Here is an 8,124-nt window from a genome sequence, read left to right as displayed (position 1 = left end):
GTTTGTAACGAGAAAGAATAAAGTAGTTTAATTAAGAAAGGACTTGTATCGCTGAAGTTTCTCGGAAAGAATTTTTACGGCAAATTATCAAACAAGCAGATAAGTAACAATATTTTCCTTTCAAGCAACAGTCATGGAAGCGTTGTCGTGTGCACACTACGGGGTTAATTCGTTTGTTTTTAATTACAAACATAATTTAAATTGCTTTTCCATTCTTCTCTGCAATGAGTTTATTACTCTATTTACCACTTTCGATGTTATTCTACAATGTTTGCACGCCTTCATAAAGAATTATATTGTAACAGTGAATACATCTTTCAAAACACGTACACAACAGTATAATTAGGAAAAACGCCCATCGGTGTTATACTTAGGTAAGCCAATTTTTAGCTCCGACATAGCGCCTCATAGAATGGCTCTGAGTTTGTTTGTTTTTTTTCCCAAGTACAAACTTTTAACCCATAGCTCCGTCATCTCTTGACCCATTTGAGATCTAATTACAGTTTTCGACTGAGGAGGCTAAACCCTTTCGATTGATGTATTTGACCACGCCCAAGGTCTCATAGATTAATTTACTTTAATTCTGCCTGAAATAATTTCCATTTGAGGGTAGGCTAGTAGAGATCCCGCTGAGCAATAAAATCGAATCGGGTACACGCGCGCCCCACGCTTGGTGTTGCTGGCGCACAAAAAATATAGTTAATAAGAAGGAAAAGTAAAACGTCTTAGATTAATTTACTCTAATTCTGCCTAACGAAATTTCAAATGCTGTGGCTATTGAGGATTCCCTCTTGTTTCTGACGGTCAGCTCTAAAACTAGCTTTATCCATGGTAGGGTCATTTGATCGATTAAAAATTTATGTCCGTCATGGTGTAAATAGTGAAAATTTTGTTTATAATCAAGTTTTGTAAACATATTTTCCAATATGAATTCGATAGCCCTTAGTTTTAGACTACGGCTTGAAATTCCACAAGACTATATATTTTGTCGAATTTCGACACGTTCTCCTTGTAGAAAAACAATTTCGGAAAGCCTATGAATATAAAGAAGAAGAGAAAAAAATATGCAAAAAAACACAATTATACGTATGGGTGTAAGGCCTACTAGGAGCGTCTCTTATGGATGCATGTTAATTTCTGTGTATATGTGTTGTTACTAGTTAAAAACCTTTTTCTACTGCAAAATTTTTAAATCATGATTTTCATGCAATGCTGTAGCATCAAACTGATTTTTTATTAAAAGCTAATCTTCAGAGTATTGTTCATGTTTCATGCTAATATTTTTTTTTTTTACTTTTATATATTTTAAAGAAAATGAACGAGAAATAAGGATGCTTGAAAACGTTTTTATTTAAGTTTTGAATACGTTTGGTGTGAAATTTTCTAAAACTTTATTTACAAATGTAATGTTTTGTTGAGTTCTGAGAATTATTAACAAATGAAAAATCATGGACGACTGATTCAAATTTTTGAAGGTGGGGTGAGTACTTATCAACATTGGCGGAGATGGTTTTCAGTTTTAAAATAAGTTTTTAAAAAAAAAGATCTTAGTAGCCAAATATTCTACCTTTTGTGGTTATATAAGAATGCGAATTGAGTGAAATACCACAACTCTATATATTTTGTCGAATTTTAATAAGTCCTAATAGACACTTTATATTTCTTGTATGGTTTTAAAATCAAAGGTTTATGTCATGATTAAGACTACAATATGCAAAGCAAACAAACAAACAAACAAAAAACTCTGATTGATAGTTTTCCAAGAATTTGAGGGTGATGAGGTGACACCTGACAGTTTTCTTGAATATCCACCAACATTTAAAAGAAAAACAATTTGGAACTTTAAATAATGATAATTTTGTTGTTTGTTTGTTTGGAGTTAAGTACAAAGCTACACAATGGGTATCTGTGCTCTGCCAACCACGAGTATCGAAACCCGGTTTCTAGCGTTGTAAGTCCGCAGACATGCCGCTGTGCTACTGGAGGCAATAATAATGATAATAAATAAATAAACAATTACGATAAAAAATTATAGTTTGTACTTTTAATATCATTAGATGATGGCGTTAGTTCATGACAAGATTCAGAATAGCCTCTCACTGCGAGTAGTTAGCAATTCCAGTTTAGAATATCATGAACACTGCTTTATCCGAGTAAAAATGACAAATAATTATATTGTAAAATTGAGCACCAAGGCTTTAATTTTGTAGTTACATAATTTTGTATCCAGCTGCAAGTAAAAACATTTCTGAAATTCAAACTGCAATATCTAATCGACGACAAGATTAATCAGCAGAAATTCTTTTTTGAACAATCATGACATTCAGATAAAGAGTTAGATTTCACGACACCAGGTAAAGATAGCATAGTCATCAAGCATGCTTATGTTCTACGTTAATTTTTTCCCCGCTGAAATGTTAACATATTCGTTTTTATTTTGTATTTTGAAGCTACAATAATTTATTTTAAAACATCCTCTCTGCTCAATGTGGGATAGTGAGATCGATATAAAATAATAAGCCCAGCTTAAAATGGATTTAAGTTTTTCAAAACTTTTAATAATTACTCTAAATTTAGCACTGCTGGTTCACTACAGCTGGTATACTAGTATTACAGGTACATGAATACTTATTGATATGTCAGGCACGAGCTTACAGAAACGTTGAATATTTTTAAATATAAATACATACATGTATATGTAACCTATGTAAAAGCCACTGTGTGTCACGTCAGGTTTGATTTCTCGGAATAGGAGGAGTGATAAAAGCCAAAATCCATTTATCCAGATAGAATAGTTCGATTACTGCCTGCTCATCATGATTTTAGTGACGAGGGTACGAGGAGGCCGTGAGGAGGGGGGAGGGAAGCGTGAAACCTTACAAGTGTAGTGAGTATTGGTATAATAAGCATAAAGTAAAGACGTAGTGTAAGATCACCTAGCCTAGTACCAATTGCATAAGATTTACCATGAAAGTAAAAATATCGATTTAATTTTAAACTTAAGTCGTTTCTGAATTAAGGTATTTTCTATATATTAGAAGTTGTTAATCTAACTGATTTTTACCACTAATTATTCTATGAATACGCCTTATTCCCTTTGTCCCTCTGCCGAGAACGCTTCCACGCTCCGTTTTTGATAACGCTCGACAATATATATCGTGGCTTAGCATCAAAACTATTATAGGATGTATAGTGTTTGTCTTTAACTATCATGGGATGTTAAAGCGATTTTTAAAAATTATTAAGGGTTGTTATAGAGTGATTTTCAGTTTCATATTTTTCGTTTAGTGATTTTTATGGGCGTTTTTTTTTATCACTACTTCCCCCCCTGTTGGTGGATCTTCCCCAAATTTGCATGAAGATACAAACACATTTGCGCTTTCAGATTTTCTGTTTTGCGGTTTTCATAGGTGTTTTTTACAATTACATATAAGGGGAAGCAAATTTTCATGTCCTAAGATAACCTTTCATTACTCATGGATTTACATAACTTCCGTTCGGGGAACGGGTACTCCAGCTAGTACTAGAATATAGTCGGAAGAGGTCACAGGATGTTCGAAAGTACTGTAAGTTATCTGTAATCTGATTCATGTATTTCAATGTGTTATTCTTCCGTTATCGTACACGGATGTCAAGGGTTGTTTGCTACGGGTAATGAATATATTAATACACTCTACAGTTTTCTTTAGTCCCTAAAGTTTCGGTGATGTTCTATTCCTGCTGCCTAATCTTGAAACAGCTGGAAAGAACCTCCCTCCTACAACTTCACAGGGGGTCAATTTTAAGTGTTGTTATTTCAACTCGCTCTCAAGGAACAATCTTCTCGTGCTCACGAAACCTCTTCAGAAAGTGCCAGGTGGCGCAGGAAAATCGTGAAGGAAGTAAATTGGCAGATGATTTCGAGTACGTAACACCCACAAGTACGTTCTATACGTCTTTATGCATGGCGTTGAATTTGTTCAGTCAAAGCATATACATTTTTGCCTCAACTTTCCCTCAAAATATGCTGATAAAACGTATTATAATGCAACTTAGGAATCTTCCATGGACGTATTTCCTTTCCTTTAAGAAAGTTTCGTCTTTATGCTAGGCCTTTTTTTTCCATATCCTAAACTACTACCTAAACCTACAATAAAACAAGTACTATTGTGGTAGTTTTAACTGAGTTTTAAAACTAACTTGCTCACTGTTATGTAAATCAAGATCTATACTGTCGTTTACACGTTTTTAATTCACTCAAATCAATGATGCTGCTTGAGCAGATAAGCAATCTCAGAATAGTACAGCTACATTCACGTTGAGTATACACATAAGTACCACTGAAAGTGACAGTATGCATATTTTAACATTGCTGTAGAATTTTTAGGTAAACATATACACGTAATACTTAGTGTCAAAACTTAAATATCGCTAGTGAGGAACTGTATAATGTACTCTAATTTACAACATGTCGAAAATAGACATAAAATACATATCCACAAGCGGCAAACAAGAAGTCGAGTATGAATACCATAAATTTTGTATCCTTTGCTAGTTTTAAATTTATTATCGCTCTTTTTAAGGACATTAATGTTTCATGAAACTACAGCCTTTTATTTTCTGACTAAAAATAACCTTTTTACTTTACTAACGGTCCCTACAAAAAAAAATATTTCTACCACCTAAGACACACCATTAAACATTCAAGGCAAATGACACCAAACATATGCGGTACAAAAATCATCAAATAGAAATAAGGTCAATGGTTTCGTTTATACACACACAGTATACAAACATGACTTCAGGACCTACCAAAGGTACAAGGTCATTCATGTAATCAAGATTACCTCATGATGCTCACATAAATAAGTCTGAATTACAGCAAAATCCTTGAAAAGTATTAAATGGATAAACTATACACATGCATGGGAATGGAAATATATGTATGTGCAAAGCAAAAATACACTATTTACTGGATGCATTGGCAATTTCTTAAACACATCAATCACAAGGTTTAAATTTACAACCTAAGAATAGTCTAAAAGATATGGTTTGAATAAATGCCACGAAAAAACCCTTATCAACACAAAATTCTCCCTTTTCACCTATAAAATCAATCTTGTTCTATCAGTATTTTAATTTTACCAGTAAAAAATAAATAAAACATTCCATAATCAATCTAAAATCAGAAACCAAAAGTTTTTGTTTCTGCAAATTGTGCGAAGTGAGATCTATATGATATCTACAATTGTTTGTTTGTTTTTATCTGCCTTAAACAACTATGTTTGTAAGGTTTGAGAATTTCTAGGCAAAGCCACAGAAGGGCTATCTGTGCACAGCCAGACCTAATTTCAGGGGATAAAATAGTTTGGTGGATTTGATTAGCAATTACCAAATATTGCTTAGCATCATTTAAAAAAACTTTTGGCAATTAAATCCAGTACTAAAAGTCTTAATTCTTTGTAAAGACATCCACTAATGTAAAAGAGAAAGAGGTAAATGGTATGTTTTTATTATAATAACACTTTTATCCAGCTTCAAACACCGATATTTAATTGTACCATGTATAGCATTTCATGAACAAAATAGTTCCTGGTATATAAAGTAAAACATCACAAATACCAAACACCTCAGCTGTCACAAAATAATGCAATAGTCAATTAACCAGAGGAAGAAGTGACTTGAAGATATTACAACTGAATAAGATTGCCACAAATTGTTTTTCAAATTAATCTACTTTCTTTCTTTCTTTCTTTTTTTTTTGTTGAGACTTCATCACTCTCTTCACAATGTGGTCTCCTTGGCTTTTTGGAGAATAAAATGTCTAGTGACTTTTTAGCAGTAATTACCCTTCTCGCCATGGGCATCCTTTACTATGCGTGTCACAAGGTTTTTAGTAAGTTACATTCAAAATTTAATTAAACTACTTTTTGTTTGTTCATATTATACAAATTAGTATAGCATAAAATCATAGCTTATAATCCATATTTTAATAGTGTATAAATTTTAAGTTCTTAATTTTATAAGGCAATATTCAAAAATAGACCCTGAATTTCCTCAAGTTTGAGAAACGTGACATTTTTGTTTCTATAGGCATCCCCTCTTCTTTAATTTATTTACCACCCCTCCAAGAAGTACGAAATTTAACGTAAGTTACTCATTATAATAATATCATCCCTCAGATAAAGTATGATTTTCATACTTTTCAATTTTGTTTGGTTACAGAGCCATCAAATAGAAAATCAGACCTCTCTTGCCACTCTCATCTGTCACATCCTTTCTTTCAGGATTTGTCAATATTTCTCTCCTATTTTAATATTATATTATTTCTAACCAATAAAAAACCTGGGTTTCATCTGTCAAATGACATATTATACTACGTTGTTTTCTGAACAGAAAAATCTTAATTTCTCTTTCAGTACAAGCTTGATTCCCAGAGGAAAGATATCATTAGCTTGGATAAATTCGTAATGACTCTTGTTGCATAGTTAGAAAGCCAGAAAAAATGTGATAGTTATGGAACATTGTATGCTTTTTTGCATGTTATTATTCTTTATTCTTTGGTGCATTATTTAATTCAATAAAAATTGTTTAGTGCACTACCACCATTATTATGAAAAAGTAGGTTAAAATGTCACCAACAGTAAAAAAAATGCCCATGTAAGTAAGGTATAAAAGTAACTAAATTGTAAAAATAGGAAACTCTTTAGGTTAGAGTATGAAAAATAAATAATAATAATAACATAATAAAAAATTTCATGAGGTATGGCACGTGTGCAGCTTGGAGTAGCTCGTGGATAAAGTAATTCAATACCGTAGCATCAGCAACATATTCCCCAAGTGATTTACAATTTATCATAGCGTGAATACTACTAGTACTAGTAGTTAGATATGGTTCAAAGGGCAATAAAACAATAAAATTTAAGTATAAATATATGTATACTGTTAGGAGTTTAAAGCCACTTAGGATAAAGAAACATAGTTTCATGTTACAATTTAAAGTCATTCTAGAAAAAAAAAGGGTATTTAGATTTTTTACTGGTTTGTTTATTTGAAGTTAAGCACAAAGCTACACAAAGGTCTATCTGTGATCTGCCCACCACAGGTATTAAAAGCTGGTTTATAGCAATGTAAGTCTGCAGTCATACCACTGTGCCATTGGGGGGGCTTTTTTTATTTATTGGTGGTTACAAAGTCGGTCAAATTGACCAACCTTTTTTTCGTTTTGGTATGAATAAAAAACAAAAATAGACAATTGTAATATTTACTGAAAGAATACAAACATAACAAATGATACTTTTGTTCAGTTTCTGATATTTAAAAATAGATCCCCATGATCAAAGAAATCAAGTATTTGCTGTTGTTTAATAATATTTAAACAGTTAAACATAGAGGTGTGAGATGTTATATTAAAATACTTTTGGAGCTTCACCATGCCATTAGTCACCTTTTCTAGTCATGTCTATCTGATGACTGTGTACCTTCACAATAACCCTTCTGCCTACTCTAATTTTCAATGTAAAAAGCTCTATCGTAGGTTGCCACATCTGCAACACACCACTCATCCCTGCATGTTTTCCATAATCCATCTAGTGGACAACAGCTTCCCATTGTGCATTTTTCAATTATCCTATCAAACAGAAATTCATAGGTGGTGCATCCAGCAACCTGAATTGTATCTATTCACATAGAATAGCATAAATACGCATTTCATTGAAAAGGCAGTATGACTGGAAGTCTTATCTTGGTGAACCTACACGCTGTTGGCCTCATTTCCAGATAATGTTGCATACTTTTACCTAGGGCACATGGACAGCTTTTGTCACTGACCTTTGTGTTCATGGATTCTCAGCTGTTACAAGATGGAATACAACTTATTGTTGGTATCTTTTCTGGATGGTTCTGGTGCCTCAAGTTGGTTCACATTATTTTATTTCTCAAAGCTATTAAGTACAAGGGATATCCCCATCTTGAAAATTCTAAATCCTCAATATCAACACATTGATATTATCTTAGCATATTATTTTGCATCTGAAAGAGCTGTTACATGCCTGACACAAAAGCAATAAATTTTCAGTGGCATTATATCATTCATGAAATATCAAACATAATCCTGATATATATATATATATATATATATATATC

This window comes from Limulus polyphemus, unplaced genomic scaffold, assembly GCF_000517525.1.
Source record: "Limulus polyphemus unplaced genomic scaffold, Limulus_polyphemus-2.1.2 Scaffold528, whole genome shotgun sequence".
Classification (NCBI taxonomy): Eukaryota; Metazoa; Arthropoda; class Merostomata; order Xiphosura; family Limulidae; genus Limulus; species Limulus polyphemus.
This window is presented reverse-complemented; position numbering follows the sequence as displayed.